Source organism: Perca fluviatilis, chromosome 9 (assembly GCF_010015445.1).
Source record: "Perca fluviatilis chromosome 9, GENO_Pfluv_1.0, whole genome shotgun sequence".
Classification (NCBI taxonomy): domain Eukaryota; kingdom Metazoa; phylum Chordata; class Actinopteri; order Perciformes; family Percidae; genus Perca; species Perca fluviatilis.
Window position 1 is genome coordinate 31,238,300 of NC_053120.1, and position 17,899 is coordinate 31,256,198.

Sequence of the window (17,899 nt, forward strand, 5' to 3'; positions counted from 1 at the left end):
GATTAACTTAATTCAATAGTGGACATTGGTTGCACACAAATGTTTTGCAACTTAAACAATTGAGTTATATTAACACAAGTTATTCATGTTCAATAAACCTGTGTATTTTGTGTTGATACAGTGTGATTAAAACATGTTTTGATAAAGTAATTTGAGCTCTTGGAACATTTTAATCCTTGACAATTTTATCACTTTATTTCAACACTATTCAATAAATTTTACTTCAATACTATTTGGTCACTTAAATACTACACATTATTTTCATATTACATGTTAGTATTATATTCTAGTGTCAATTACAATTTAATTTTTTTTAGGCCTTAAAACAGATTGTATTTTTCTCTGAAGATGGTTGCCTGTAACCACTAGTAACCTTTCAAAATAAAATGCCTAATTTCACTGCAGTGACAGCAGGTAAATAATTTAACTGACATACTGTTCTACTGTTAAACAAATCAACAGTGAACAAGTAATTTCAGTTTTTCCGACTCAGTCACAGAATGGAAATTAGACCTTTTCTTTTGTAAAAGGTTACAGGCAACCATCTTCGAAGAGAACACAAACATTATGTTCAAGGTCTCTATTATCAAGATTAAATTAACTAACAATTGTAATTAAACAATTCTAACTATAGAACTGATTTGAAATACAAAAACGTTAGTTACCATTGCCATTCCAGCAATCATTTATTTTAATGTGTAATACCTTTCTATTTTACCCTGTCACAGTTAGCTTTATAAGTTCAGTTGGTAAATAGGACATACGTAGAAGCTCAAAATCCCATTGACACCCCTTAACTATGAAAATCTCATATTTTGAAACTGCCGCTGAAAACCGGCGAATCTCAACAAAGCTAGTTGCTTACGTAAGCATCTCAAAATCCGGAACCTTTGTCACAGCCGTGGGTGTATTAAGAGAACAGTCACGCCCCAACATTTACATAGGCTACACAACTGACCTGAGATCAGGTAGTCTTCTGAATCAAGGTCACGCAGATCTTTGCTATTCCATTACAAAATTCACTTCTAAAACTTTTTTATGCGAACAATCAACCATGTAAAGCTCAAATATGGGCCATTTTACGAAAATGAATGTCTAATTGCAAATTTTGTCCGACTGTGTGTCGGAGTTAAGCACCGGTGCTGCCTGGGTTGCTACATCGCCACCCTGCCTGTCCTCCGTCACAGACCCCGGCCTGCTGTGAGCTCGATTGAGCTCGGCCGGCAGCGCAAACTCACCCTTTCCTGGGTGACTGGAACTACCACACGCCGCTGCCCCGACAGAGCTCCAGGGCCTGCAGCTCGCTGTTCTCCCTCCCCTCTTCCTGCTACCAGTTGGCCGGTGAGTGACTGAGAGTGCGGTAAGCGAGCTTGTTACGCCCGCAATCTCTTACCGCAGCCTGCAGGTTCCAGTTAAACTTATAATGGATATGTGTGTTGAGTTATTTAAACAAACAATCTGGGAAATAAACGCCTCTTGTCCGCCGCGGTGAGCTGGAGTCCATCAATGAGAGCTAGCTAGCCTCCTCCTAAGGAGACCTCTGGCTCTGACATTCACAAAAATACATTCAATTGAAATCCGAAATCGGACAAGTGTTAGCTAAGCTTTGTAAGACCTTGAGGAACCTGTAATATTCATGGCGTGACGAAATTCAAACTGTAAATATACTTTAGTAATGCCGAAAGTGTAGCTATCTAGCTGCGATATTTCTCCATTGTAATGAATGGGACATATAGCTAGCAGCTGCTCGTCCTACAAAGACGCCTTGCGTTCATAAAAATGCCTTAAAATCAAATGGGACACAACGGTTAGCTTTATAAGACATTGGGGAATGCTGTTATATAAGTGGCGTGATGAAATTCAAACCGTAAATATATTATAGTTATTTGGTAAGTAAACATTGCAGTGTCTGGAATATGAGATTCTGTCGCGTTTCTAATGCGTGTGTATTGGGGATTCGCTCAACCAATCAGCGCGAGTCTCCAATGTGTGTGTATGGCAATTCGCTCAACCAATCAGCGTGCAGCTCATCTAAATATTCACGAGAATACCATATTTGGAAGAAAAGCTCTTGTTACAAATAGGGCCAAAACACAGGGATGCATAAGGGCCCATAAAATATCAACCAGACCATTTTCAGCCCAACCAATGCTACATACCCCATTAGGACACCATAAGGAACAGTGTGAAATACCCTATATAATCATTCTATCAGCCCTTTATCTCTTAATCATTAACATTACCCATTTTTACCAGTTGCATGTCAAAACCTTTATTCAAGAGCCATAGGATAAATGGTAATACAGTGAGTGTCAAAAATTCCAACACAGACCTCATTGTGACATCTTGGTTCAAAACAGTATTCTTAGAAGTAGTGAAAATTCTTTACTACAACTGAAACATCCCATTTCACACGGCCATGGTGGGACTATTTAGACTGTGCACAGTTCTCCATCTCTTCACTTGTAAAGAGAAATAGAAACTTAAGATTGAAGAATGCTGCCAATCAGAGAACTTGTAGAGGAGAGGAAGAGGGAAAAAACTGGCACTGTCCACATGGCAGTTAAAGGTGCTCTAAGTGATGTGGAACATTTTTTAGGCTACAACATTTTTCGTCACATACAGCAAACATCTTCTCACTATCTGCTATCTGCCTGTCCCCTGAACACACTGTAAAAAAAAACATCTCCTCACTATCCGCTAGCTGCCTGTCCCCTGAACACACTGTAAAAAAACATCTCCTCACTATCTGCTAGCTGCCTGTCCCCTGAACACACTGTAAAAAACATCTCCTCACTATCTGCTAGCTGCCTGTCCCCTGAACACACTGTAAAACACTGTCTCTGTAGACAGCCCATCCACAAACGGCAACAAAACCAAACTGCGCCAACCTGCACCACGAACCATAACAAACAGTGTTCCAGCCAATAACCGACAAGAAGGAGCTGGTTGAGCCATCACTGCAGTAGCGTTAGCACATAGGCTACTTCCACAATGCGTATTCATGACTCAACCAGCTCTTTCTTGTCGGTTATTGGCTGGAAAATTGTTTGTTATGGTTCGTGGTGCAGGTTGGCGCAGTTTATTTTTGTTGCAGTTTGTGGAGCTTGGGCTGTCTTCAGAGACCGTGTTTTTTTACAGTGTGTTCAGGGGACAAGCAGCTAGCAGATAGTGAGGAGATGTTTGCTGTATGTGACAAAAAATGTTGTTGCCTAAAAAATGCGTCACATCACTTAGAGCACCTTTAAGGAATAAACACTTGGTGAAGTATAAACCGATTAACACTTTCTTTTTTGTTGGTGGACTTAACAATGGATGCTGTGATTTGTTGTGGGTTGCTGATTGTTCATCTGGAAATTCAACCTCAAGCCTCACGTGCACAACAACAGTGAGCTCTCCTTACTGGAGCAGTTTTGTTTTTAAGCTTTGGGCTGAGTCACATCCAACTCCATTAACACCTTTTGAATCACTTCGAAAGTGTAGCGGAGCTATGACGGATACCTCATGTTCAAAGAGTAAAAAAGTCCAAACAGCAAGGCTGTTGCAAGGGCCACATTATCCAGATCTTGAAGAAGACCCACCACACCCTCGATGATGATGCCAACATCAGAAAAGTCATTGCCTGGCGTCTCTCTGGTGACGTAGATTCCCACTGTTGTTTTCTCAATGGCACTCAGTGCAGTGGCCTCAGTCATGTCATGGTTAAAGATAAAACATTTCTTATAAAAAAAAAAAACTAAAAAAACTGAGCGCTTCTGAATGCAGCAATTCTAATGCTATAGTTTATTTAAACCCATGTAAGCAGCATAGCGTATTACTACAGCCAAAGAATGCCCTGCCATGCTGCCATTCATGGTCATTTTCTGAAGAAAAGAAAAAATTATTCCAGATCAAATGAAGAGGAGCCTTCAAGCTTTACAAACAAAGGTAAAGATTGAATTCTCATCCTCATTTTTTTCTGGAAGTTGTTTTCATGTTCCTGGATGATTTTTATCATTAAACTGGATTTATTCCAGGGCTGTATCACAGTCCCAATTCTGCCCTTGTCAGATGAGGGTCAGTGCAGTGTAGGAAGATTTCGCTAGATTCACAAATTTGAAGTGTTGGCATCAATGTCATCCCTGTATCCAAAAAGATACATTTCTCACAGTGGGACAGTGAATGCATGATAAAAATGACTGGGTCCTTTCTGTGGAATCAGTACTCACAGGTAAAGGGATTTGAGCTTTGCAATGGATGCATATAAATCTTTTACTGACCTAATGCAATGCATATCCACTTTATAGTTAAACAATTTAGAGTTAAAAAGTTCTTACAGTCATCATGGCAGCTATGTCTTTCAGCTTTTTGCTCTGCTCCCCCGGTCGCTTTGCAAACACTCAGCAATCTTTCAGAGAGAAGGTCAAGCTGCGACAGAAACCTTGATTGTAGAGGCATGGTTGTGATGCACTTAAACGCCGCGTTTATCTGAAACAACATGAAATTATTTTAAATAACGGCACAGCCCACAGATTTTAGAAGACATTTCTAACATCAAATCTACACCTGCCCGCCATATCATGGAGTGCACTGTGCATGGTTAATCATCTCCGCTCTGCTATGGAATATTTGGAAACACATCTTAATGAAGTTGAGCATTACTTTTACACATGAACACATTAACTACGACACTGATTGCAAAAGGTTAGATAAATGATAGCTATACTTAGAATTAATAACAGTGTGATAGAGTGTACTCTATTGAACATTTTTCTAATATTTTGTCCAATCTGTTTCCATACATGACTGGGGCAAAATATCTGAAACGCTCAGAAACACAAAATAGTCCACTCAAGTAGACCATACCAGCTAGCTAAGCTAATTACACGAATCACCTGTCTGACAATATACACAGGTAAAAGTTTAACCTATGACAGAGTTGTTGTATTAGATTGCACAGATGTATAAATGAGGTGGCCAGTGTGTGTATGCAAGTGCTGAGCAATTCATTAAAATCTGTAATGCATTATAATTACGGTAACTATAAGAGCAAATACAACGTCCTGGTCTCACCACAAAAACTTGAGCCCACGATGCATCAGCTGACTCCATATGCGGACTTGAGTTTGTCTGTCACTCTGCAGCAAAACAGGAAAAAATAATCTAGGCATTACAAAGCTGTATTTCAATAAACATACATTAGATGTACACTCACTGGCAACTTTATTTAGGTACACTGCATAAACCATTGTAAAATATCAAATAATGAATGTGACTTCTCTGATGAGAACAGAGACTGTTCCATGTTCAAACACTGGGCTATGCAAAGCCAGCAGCTTGTGTCCCAAAAAAAAAGAGAGTTTCCATTATGTAGCTAGCTAGCTAGCTACGTGATTATTGCTACCAGTGCTTCAGACAGAGCAGACACCAGTTAACGTGTCCGTTTTTGTTTGAATTTCCTCTAAGTCTGCTCATGGTCTCATTACCCGGTGTTGGGGGCGGCGTCACTAACTTAATGCAGCTGATAACATTAGCAGAGGCTGCTCGATGGCCAAATCTCACTAACGCAATGTTCACGGTGCAGTTAACACACAATGTAAACTGAACAGTCAATTCAATTCAATTCAATTCAATTTTATTTATAGTATCAAATCATAACATAGGTTATCTCGAGACACTTTACAGATAGAGTAGGTCTAGACCACACTCTATAATTTACAAAGCCCCAACAATTACAATAAGTCCCTCAAGAGCAAGCAGTGCGACAGTGGCGAGGAAAAACTCCCTCTTGGGAAGAAACCTCGGACAGACCCAGGCTCTTGGTAGGCGGTGTCTGACGAGCCGGTTGGGGGTGTGATGAACAGTGGCAATAGTAGTCACATTAATAATGGAACAGTGACTTCAATGGTAGTTGTAATAGTTCATGTCATATCAGGGCGCTGCAGGGCGTTACAGGATGTAGCGTGGCCCAGCACAGCATGGATGGATGTAGCGGGAAGCTGCAGGGTTCCGCCGGAAGCAGCAGGGTTCAGCAGGACGCAGCATGACATTGCAGTGCACCGCTGAGCTCAGCAGGGAGTGCAGCAGGACCACGGCGACAGTTGGAACCAGGATCTTGGTGCCAACGTTCTCCAAGGAAATACGCTGGGGGGAAAAACATAAGGACTCCGGGGAGTAAACTCCCCAGAAGCTAGGATTAGTAACAAGCACAATAGAATAGAACAATAGATATGACATGACGTCATAACTTATGGCATAACTGTCCGCCATCTTACTAGGGTACTGTTTACAATTGTCACCTATGGCAGCAAGTATGGTTATCAGCTGTGCAGCACCTAACTGCTTTACCAGAAGGACCAAAGAGACCAGGAGGCTGCCATCACTTTCCACACGTCAGTAGGAGAAGATAGAGTATTTTTTCTCTTCTTTTTTTAACTATAAATACAGAAAAGTTGGTGAACTAGCTAGCTAGCTAGTTACGTTGCCTAGCAACTGTTAACAGACCGGCTGAGATGTCAGTTAATGGTGATTGCTAGCTAGCTCTTAACATCATTTATGAACAGCAAACAGATTGATTTTTTACCTCAAATAAGACATTTAGTAACGTTAACGTTATAACAGTTTTTTTAACACGTCGTTAATATTGACATACATACATAGACTGCTGCGGCTGATTTCACTCAATCTGTGTTAAGTTTTCAGTTAAATTAAATTTAACGACAAGTACTGTAACGTTACACATAGAGTAAAGTTACGTTACACAAATCAACATAGCCACATCCAGCAACACGGAGCCTAACAGACCAGCCGCACTTAACGTTACATTTTCACCAGCTAACGTTAGCTCCCCAAACATTAGCCATGTTGAATCCTGCTGTCAGTCATCATATATTAACATCTATTGTTATCAGTTTACCTCATGCCTTTACACGATTTTCCTTTCAGTAAAGCAAATTAAAACTTAATAATCCATGTCTTGACGAGGTAAAGTAACGTCCAGAAAGACTTCCTACTTCAGCAGCAAGTCTCCGCATTACTATCGTAAATGTAATTTCCATAACGTTAGCGCAATGAAAATTGCGACAAGTCCATCAGCAGTTCTGGTGAAGTCATTATAGTCTTTATCAACAAAGACTCATTGAAGCTAGCGAGGCTCTTCAACTACTCCGCTCATCGTCAAAACAAACTCCACGCCGGCCAGCTGACAGTAAGAAAACAAACGCTAAACAGGAAGTAGCGGGGTTGATGGGAAATGTGGTCTTATAGTTGAGATTGACATTAAAAAATATTGTTTAATGTATATTAGCCATTCAGAATACCAAAGACAGTTTTTACATATTAAGTTCATGCAAAATTGAAAAAAATAAATTATTAGCTGCAATATAAATGCAAAATTATGAGATTATCTTCATAATTGAACGAATTACTTGTTCTCTTGGAGCTATATCAATCAAAATTCCACCCAAATCTCTATTTTTTGTTTCTTTCTAGAAAGGCACAGTTGTCTTACAGTCATTACTTTGAATTAAAACCACTATTGATGTATTGGTAGAAAAATATAAGGATAATAAAGACAACATGAGTCTCTTTCCCCATTGATTCCAATGGAAGCAATTCTAAAACTTAACCCTGGTAAGATGGCTGCCAAGTGCTTCCATCCTGGAATGGCAAGTCAGAATTACATGTCATATCTATTGTTCTATATCTATGTCTAGAACTATAACAGCGTAACTATAACAGCGTAACTAAGAGAGACAGGTCATAAGGAGAGGTAGCTTTTTCGGGCTTAGGACTCACCCCCTGCCGGATCGGGCTTGGCTGGCCTGCCTCCCTCTACTTTGTTATGTAATATTAATCTAACAATTATGAAGAGAAGCAGGTGGGCCAGTTAGGTGAGCACTGCAACTCCTCACTCCCTAACTATAAGCTTTATCAAATAGAAGAGTTTTAAGTTCATTCTTGAAAGCGATTACAGTTTCTGCCCCCCGAACCCAGATCGGGAGCTGGTTCCATAGGAGAGGAGCCTGATAACTGAAGGCTCTGGCTCCCATTCTACTTTTAGAGACTCTAGGTACCACCAGTAACTCTGCATTCTGGGAGCGCAGTGCTCTAGTGGGACAATAGGGTATTAGGAGCTCTTCTAGATATGATGGTGCTAGACCATTTAGAGCTTTGTAGGTCAAGAGAAGGATTTTAAACTCAATCCTGGATTCAACAGGAAGCCAGTGCAGAGAAGCTAATACAGGTGAAATATGATCTCTTCTCTTAGTTCTTGTGAGAACACGCGCTGCAGCATTCTGGATCAGCTGGAGAGTCTTAAGGGACTTATTTGAGCAACCTGACAGTAGGGAATTACAATAGTCCAGCCTGGACGTAACAAATGCATGGACTAGTTTTTCACGCGCGTTTGAGACAGGATATTCCTAATTTTGACAATGTTACGAAGATGAAAAAAGGCTGTTCTTGAGGTTTGTTTTAGATTGGCATTAAAGGATATATCCTGATCAACGGCACTTATTTAACGTTAACGTTTTGTAGTGACTCTCAAGACATTAAACTACATTTGGCTGAGATTTCAACAATATTTAATTAGAAAATCCAGACTTACTGACCGAATAGTGACGTGGCGTACCGTTCTGCGAGCATAGCCTGCGAGCCCTTGGACATGACGGTTGCTTGCCTTCTTCTTCTACCAACAATGTGCGCGCAAGACGAGATCGCGTGCGGTATCACGATAATTAACATTGCTACTTTATTGACTCACTTCATCCCAACATGATTTGAACAAATTCATGTACCCTCTCTGCATACGATGTAGTTTCTACACTATATACTTACGTTTAACTTTAAAACATGAGCCAATTGTGTTAAATACACCCAAGATGCTTACATAAATCCAAGAGTTGGCCATTCTCCTTTTTTTAGTGTAATGCCGTATTGTTTGACTCATATCTCCTTGTGTGACTATTATCCTTCACAAGCAATCTAGCTCACACACAGCAGCCGACATGTCATCTGAACAGGCCTCGCAGCACTGTAGTTAAGTTAGGTCTTGCAAGGCGAGACTGAACAGCAGTACGCCTGTCACACTAGTCACATGTAAGTAGTTTTTAATACTTTGGTTAAATTACCGTATTTTATTAACCTGAATTATGTTGCTACAGTATATTAGCTTGCGAAGGAGCTATCCGTTGATAACGCTAATTTATCTAAAAAAGCAGAAATGTTAGCTAACTACTGCCAAGATATGGTTTCACTAGAGACCAGAGAGGTGTTCTAAGACTCGTCAAGTGTTGTCATGTGTTTACACTGTCTTCAAATGAAACCATATCTTGGCAGTAACGTTAGTTAGCTAGCTACTGCTTTTTGACATAAATTAGCTAGATAACGTTAGCGTTAGCAACGGATAGCTTTGCAAGCCACTAAAATATAGCCTTGGCAAACAGAATTAAGGTTAATAAAACACGATAACTATGTGACCAGTATTACAAACTTCTTACAAGTGGCTGTATTGTGACATTTTAGTTGTGTTCGGATTAATATGTTGGATGCATAGACTTTGTCCATGCTGGGCTAATGTTAGATTGCTTGTGAAGGATGACGTTAGTCACACACGGAGATATGTAATTCAAATAACGGTATTGTGATTAACACAACTATTAAGTCATGTCTGTGATATACCGGTCGTCAATAATATAAAATACTGTAGATCAGTGCCCCCACAGCCCTGTCATATAAACTCACATACCCCGCCCTATCAATTCCCAATGTGTTCACGCTATTTATCAAATTAAAGTGAATATTCTTACATTTCCATGCAATTGAACTGTAAACATTTAGGTTGATTTGGTCAGAAATTCTACTAGCTAGGCCTTTTACTTGAAGTGTGGTTAATGTTTCAAAAGTCATCCATTAGCTAATCATTTCAACTGTTAGCTAAGTCAGTAGGCCACTTTTAGCTATTTATTTCTACCATTGATTACTTCGCTGTATGTTTAAACATATGTGTTAAGCTGTTTTAGTTGATATAGGGCCCTATTTTAACGATCTGAAACGCAAGTGTGAAACACCAAACGCAAGTAGCTTTGTGGGCGGATCTCTGGCGCTGTTGCTATTATACCGGCGGGATAAATGACTCTTGCGCCCGACACAAATCTTAAATGGATTGGTCTGAAGTAGCTAGGTGTGGTTTGGGCGTAACGTGAAAATAACCAATCAGAGCATCATCTCACATTCCCTTTAAGAGCAGGCGTATTGTTCCGTGGCGGATTGCTATTATGACGGCGGATTTGCCTGGCGCACACCAGCGGGAGCTGTCCGGGATGCGGCAAAGTAACAAATGCCCGTCTTGGCCAGGTGGCGATGTTGCTGCGGCCTCTCGGGCGCATCTCCTCAAGTCTGGAGAGGATTGCTGCAGCCATGGAGCATGGGCCTCCAAACGCACCACCTGCACCTGTTGTGCCCCTTCCTCCTCCCCCCACTCTATCTCCGTCCACCCGCTCCACCAGGAGCGCATCGCGACACTACCAGATTCACCAGATTCCGCGGAGTGTCCAATCCCACCGTAGTTCAACATCACGTCTCCTTAAGTCCTCTAATATTTCCTCATTTATGTCATCAACACATCCATGATTCATGGAAATGTTGTGTAAAACACAACAAGCCACAAAGAATGCTGCGACTTTTTGAGGACTGTACTGTAAAGTGCCTCCTGACCTATCCAAACACCTGAAGCGCATTTTCAGTAATATTTTTCTTTGTAATTATGTATGGTTTTCAAAAATGGGAACTGTAGATGAGAGAAGTGTATGCGCGTTGTGCACACACTACATTATGGCCAAGCATTCGTCCCTAAAATAGCATCTGAATAACGCGCTACTGACTTTAGACTAGCGCCACTGACTTTAGACCAGGTTTTTCCTGGTCAGTGGCGGAATTGTTTTCTGAAACTGCAAAATAGGACTACGTAACATTTGCGCCTGAACACGCCTCCTCTTTTTGGTGAACCGCCCCCGGGAGCGCAAATACATTCCCTAATTTACCGACGTGCGTCTGTGGAGGAAAAGTCCGCTGTGCGTCATGTGCAAAATAGGAATGATACATGCGTCGGTGTACAAAGGCAATTGCGCTGAGTGCAAGATAGGGCCCATAGTGTTTTAAATCAATCATAATTCAATTATTATTTGGATTAGTTAAGATGCTCCACAGTCTTTCCAAGTACCCACTGGCTACAGCAGAGATACCCCTTGCTGGTGAATCACTGCAGGTGTTGTGTCAAAGACTGTTTCCCTGTAGATAGGTGTTTCCGGCTACTTGCGATCTAATTGAAGACGAATAGCCAATCAGAATTGACCTTTTGATTCTGTGATTGGTTGGTTTTGTGGCACACTTGTAACGCTGTGAAAATCTGAGCGAGTGTATCTAGAGTTGAGCGTGCAGAGAGAAGAGGTTGAGAGCGAGGGAGACATGACCGGAGCATAGCAGCGTCTACCTGCGAGTAGGGTTGTGCCGATGGACGATATCATTGTCCATCGTGATGGCTGCCCGACATCACGATGGAGAGCAACCATCGTGATGTGTCTTCCCCCCCCCCCGGTCAAACACACTAATCCTAATCGCGGGCGCTGGACGGGAAATTGACAAGTGCGTCGGTCTTAAACTAGCAAAGACACAAAGACAAGATTGGCTGTAGTGATACATTCTCTCTCTCTCCCTGTCAGCTGTAGCTCGCTCTACCTTCTAACGTTGGACACAGCGGTCTCGAGTGAGAGAGAAAAAAGCGTTAAAAGTGGAGCGCTATCACACTTTCCTTTCTCCCCTCATTGGACCGAGTTTGCCGACACTACTGTCTGTGTGCGTGCATCAATAAGTAAGTCTGAGGTCCTGTAGGTACGGGACGATGTTATGCAGGATTTATGAATGTACGTTAGCAACAGGCTAATTCACGAGGGTGCTATTTTATGTGTGAGCTAATATTGCGCATCTGTTCATGTGCGCTGCAAGAGTTATGTTTCTGTTTATTGAATGCGTTATTCAGTGCAAACATAACCGTGAATGTAGTTTAAACTCAGTAATGATGGTATGTTAGGTTATTACTGTCGCTCTGTTGAAGGCAGACGTCCCACTGTACTGTCGTTACGCAGATCACGGACATCTGATTGATTTTACTGCACCGTAGTTAAGTGAAAGTAGGTCATGTTGTAAAACCTACCAGCAGGGCACCATTTACAGAGGGCATTTAAATGTATCTCTAATCGTTTCTATGTTAACTGTTGGCCCATAGTAGTAGGAAAAAATATTTACGTAAAGCTACCGCTACCCCCCCACCCCGGGCCCGACGACGATATCTTCGTCCATCACAATGTTTTACTGTAACCATCGTCAACTGCCAATTTAGGGGACATCGCCCAACCCTACCTGCGAGCAGAGAAATACATGCAAATAAATTTATTGTGCAGGAAATAGGTTTTTGTTTACTCAAACTAAATTATTTTTTGCGAGTGTTAATTTCTGTTCAAAATGCAATATAAAGTGCTTGCAAAATATAGTACTCTGTGCTCAAAACATACAATTACTCGCTCAGGAATGTGACACATATATAATGCCATAATTATAAGGGGAGACATGAATGCGGTACTAGATTTAAATCAGGATAGATCAGGGGTCAATCACACGAAAGTCCCAAAACATATATCCGACATGTTTAAAGCAGTTGTAGAATCCCACCATTTTACAGATATATGGAGGATGCACAACCCTACTAGCAAGGATTACACCTTCTTTTCCACACGTCACCTCACCCACTCCCGCATTGATTATATTTTGTGCTCCAGTGAGCTTATGGCAATATTCCACACAATATCAAAAGAACCAGCAATTCTGTCTGATCACAATGCGCTGATAACCACATTCCATTGTGATATATTAGGAGAAAGATCTAGGAGGTGGCAATTTAATAACTCCCTTCTCTAGAACACAGCTTTTGATGCAGAATTTAGAGCTAAACTGGCTGAGTTTATATCAATCAACACCGACCGTTTCTGACCCTGCATTTACCTGGCAGGCAACTCAAGGATTTATTAGAGATTTCACATCTTCCTTCGTGGTCAACTTGAAGAGGAAAAGAGAGGCAAGAATTGCGGAGTTGGAAGAACGCTGTAAATCTTTAGAGCAGTCTCTTAAGACTTGTTTTTCTAAATCTACACATACTCTTCGAGTCACAAGTCGAACAGAGCTAAATGATCTGCTAAGAAGAAGAGCTAAATTCATAATGCACAGAGTGAGGCAATATTATTATTTTAATGGCTGTAAACCAAGCAAATTGCTTGCTCTGAAATTAAAACAAAGCGAATCCAGAGCTACTATCAACAGCATCCGCACAGACCGAGGTATCTCAACAAATCCTAAGGATATAAGCGCCACTTTTCAATCCTTCTATTCAAAGTTGTATGAGTCCTCCTGCAATCCAGATCCAACGCAGTGCCAGGAGTTTCTAAGAGAACTAAATCTGCCTCTCCTTGAGGGAAAATGCCAGGGTTGGATGCAATTCCATCAGAACTTCTACAGTATTTTGACATATTAGGACCTACCATTTTACAAGCTCTAACTTCAGCCATAGAGATGGGTACTTTCCACCAGCAAACCAACACTGCGCTAATTTCTGTTATACCCAAAAAGGACAAAGATCTTACGGATTGCTCAAATTTCAGGACCATCAGCCTCCAATCAGGTTTTATAGCAAAGCGTCATGCTGCAGACAATGTGTGCAGACTATTTCATGTAATAGAAGAAGCCAAAAACCTCCCAACAATGGCAGTGTTGTGGTTTTGGACATTTCTGTTGCCTGTTTTGGACATTTCTGTTGCCTGTCGTTATTTTGTAGGTTTCCTGTTTTGTATATTGTTCTCTGGTTTTTTATATTCCTGTTCTTTGTTGTGTATATTTCTGTTCCTTATTCCCTTGTTCATTGTGTTTCTGTTTATCCTGTTTTAGCTGTGTATTCTTGTTTGTATTGTGCATTCCGGTTTTGTTTCCTGTTTTATTGTGTAATTCTGGTTTTCTGTCTTGTCTCTTCTAGTTCTACTTCCTGTGTTTTCCTGCCTTGTCTGATTGTCCTGCCCCGCCCTGATGTGTTTCACCTGTTGTATCACCTGTCCCTCGTTTGTTCATTACCTCATGTATTTAACCTCTGTGTTCCCTTTGTCTCTTGTCAGATCATTTTGTGTTTGTTTCTGCCTGTGTTTTGCCCGTCAGCTTGTGCATGTTATCGCCTGTTGCCGTTGCTTTTGATTTCTCCCTGTGTGACTTTGTGAGTTTTTCCAGTCTCTGTACTGCAGTTTTTTGTTATATTAAATCCTGAAGTTCAAACCATCTCCTGCCTGCCTGCCTCTCCCTGCATTTGGGTCCTCTATCCCCCACTAACCACAACAGGCAGCAGTTTTATCAGTGGACGCCTAGAGTGGAACTACTTGTTGCAAGTAATGAAGAGGATTGGTTTGGGGGCCAAATTTATTGACATGGTGCGTACTTTATAAGCGAATCCCATGGCTAACCAATGGCTTGCATTCTCAGCCATTTTCCTTTGAGCGGGACTCTCAACAGGGATGTCTGCTCTCCCCCATGCTATTTGTGATCTCTCTTGAACCGTTAGCCCAAGCCATAAGGCAAAATAAAATGTGTAATGTCCAGGTTAAATCCAATAGCAGCTCAATATCATTATTCGCTGATGATATTTTGTTGTACATCTCTGATCTTGAGGACTCTATTCTAAAAATTCTTAAGATCTTCAACTAATTTGGCTCAATCTCCGGCTATAAAATTAATTGGAATAAATCAAATTTTCTTCCATTGAACCACAGGCATGTGACATCAGCTATTAGTGGTACAATACCAACCCAAAGCAAAATTACATATTTGGGAATCACCATACATGCATCACTACAATGAGTGGTCCAGGACAACTATGAAACTATGTAATGTTCAAAGGGATCTGGCCAATTGGTCTGTGCTGCCGGCATAACTACAGTCCAGGATTGCTGTTGTTAAAATGAACATAGCGTCCCGTGTGAATTTCTTAAGTTCAATTATCACCTTACCCCCACTAATACATTTCTGGAAGAAACTTGATACTTTAATTCGGCAGTATATTTGGAACAATAAAAAACCTAGGCTAAAATATTCGACCTTACAACGTACCACAAACACTGGAGGCCTGGCCCTCCCCAACTTTAAAATGTATCACAAGGCCTTTCAGCTACAGGCCCTCAGAGTGTGGATGGACCCCTCATCTAGCATTCCATGGAGAGGAATAGAGCAAAAACCTCATTGGAAGTCTAAGACTACAAGACCAGGGGTCTCATTTATAAACGTGGCGTACGCACAAAATGGGACTGAAAATGTGCGTACGCCACTTCCCACGCAAAGGTTGTGATTTAAAAAAAGAAAACTTGACGGGAGAATGTGCGGTCCTCCACACAAACTCTGACCCATGCGTATGCACATTTTGGAGACAAAATAGGAATTGGCGACACAGATGGTGAGGTGGTGAACTGAAGTCAGATTGCAGAGAGTAAAGGGGGATAAGATTACTCTTAATATTATCCAGTATTGATGCCTCACGCACATTCTTTCACTCCATATCATCCACTTACCATGAAGATGAAATCCAGCAGTGTTATTTGCACTTGTTATAACTGTTCCATAAACACTTCCAACTCAAATCTTAAATACATTTTTTTTGTTAATATTTAATCGGCGCTGTCTCGCCGTCACATTGTCCGCTACGGAGTGCTGGAGGAGGGGATGGACCGACTGCATGGAATACAGGATAGCATCAAATACCCTACCATTAGATAGCTGCAGAACACAGTGTAAATAACTAAATAGCTGTCTTTAAAACTGTGCATATATCATCAAATGTCAAAGTCTGAAAATACAGCCGTTAAGCTCTTGTGCAATCGTTACCCTTAATGTCCTCGTTATCAGTCCGAACTTTAATAATGTTTGTGACAAAATCTGCATGATGAAAAGTGTGTTTGCCTATTAGACTTTATTTCGTCTTCAAATTGTATCTCGGGGTGGGGGATACCACTAGTTGATGCTGTGTTGGCAAGGTGTTAACAATCACAAATTGTTGTAAACATATAAATACTGCAGTGAACCTGTGCGAAATGCTGCATGATGGCACTGCTGGCCCTGCAGGAGGACTACGCTAAAAGAATCAGGAGAAAAAGAGACTTCAGGGACCATGACGATGACTGGCTAATATGCCGATTTAGATTTTCTAAAGCTGAGCTCTTGGATCCATGTACTGAATTGAGTCCAGTAGAGAGGGCAACATGCCGGAACCGTGCCATCCCGGGTCAAATACAGGTCCTCGCCACTCTGGGGGAAACCGGCTGTTTCCAGAGGGAAATGTCAGACAGCTAAGTGTTTAAAAAAAATAGATTATATATAATCTTCAACTTCTATCACTAAGGCTTGTTTGGATATAATATATAGCTCTGTTAAATCTTATTATATACGTCTGGTATATCGAAGCTGTCCCCGAGTGCTGTAATGCCTGCCGTTTTGGACGTATTATTAATATATGTCTACAGATCAGGGTTCCATACACTGTGCAAGAACAGGCCAAAATTATAATTCAATTTGCAGCAATTCCTGAACGTCTGAGAAGTTTTTAGCTTTTTCTCTGCCAGTCATCATGATATGGTGTAACAACTGCCAGTGTCATTCATACACTGATCAGCATTCACGAGGTGCTTTGCATTGACTATTTATGGTTAAAAATGGGCATGTACAGGGCGGGATAAGAGGCTGATCCACGTACGCATGCTTGTAGGTAGTCTCTGATTTGTAAAAGGAACATTGCTTACAGGTGTGCGTACACACGGTTTTATAAATCTGACTCTTTTTTGCATACGCCATTTTGGGCTTTTGGGTGTATGTACACTTATAGTAAGGATCCTACGCACAGTTTTATAAATGAGACCCCTGCCTTTGCAGGTGTTTGTCCAAAAAAGTGTATGCTAACCTATGGCCCCATTATCACCAACACATTGGCCAACTTTAAACAGGTTGAGGATCACCTGCACTACACCAATAAGTGGCACGTGAATACCCCAATATGGCACAATACACACTTAATGTCTTGTAACAAACCTTTTGAAGATTTATGCTAAGCTGTTGCAAGTATCCACAGGAAAACTCCCATTAGTAAAGAAATGGGAATATGAGCTGAGCCCTGAGGCGAACACAGTTAATTGGGAGGCAGTTTGGGACAACATTTTCCACTGTTTCAAGAACCCAAATCACCAGTATATCCACTTCAATATATGCCATAGGACATATTGGACTCCTCAGAAGATATGTCTCTAAAGTCATTCCCACTCCCTATTGTACATTCTGTCAACCTGAACAAACTGGAACTTTCCTGCATATGGTCTGGGAGTGTGAACAGGTTCTGGCATAAAACAACATCAATACTATCTGATGTGATAGGATATCTAATTCCTACTGACCCGATTGTTTTGTTACTTAATGATGACTTTAAATTACACCTTTAAATTACTTTAAATCTTCCTCTGTCGAGAGACAGAGGAAGATTTGGCTAGCCGGCTCAACTGCAACCAAGAAAATGATAGCTCAGCGCTGTATAACGCTTTGTATAAAACAGTGGTTAGCGTATTTCCTAGACATAGTTATGCTTGAGCTCTCTACAGCAAGGATTAACAAAGCCAAATCATCAACTGTCAACCTATGAAAAAGCACAGCAGCACAAATATCAGACCTAATGACCTCAGCGCCACAAGAACTAGAGGAGAGTGATTAGGCAAGGTGTGAATTCAGTTTGTTTGTTTGTTTTGTTTTCTTCGAGACCGCAGAGGGTGGGGGGCGGTAGAGGGTTTTTGTTCTTGTTCAA

At 41.1% G+C, this 17,899-nt stretch overlaps 1 protein-coding gene across 1 annotated transcript in view; it reads left to right on the forward strand.

Moving 5' to 3' along the window:
* The window catches only part of slc1a7b (solute carrier family 1 member 7b), a 206,947-nt gene that overhangs the window by 142,419 nt on the left and 46,629 nt on the right, over positions 1–17,899 (forward strand). The gene's annotated exons all lie outside the window — the stretch shown is intronic.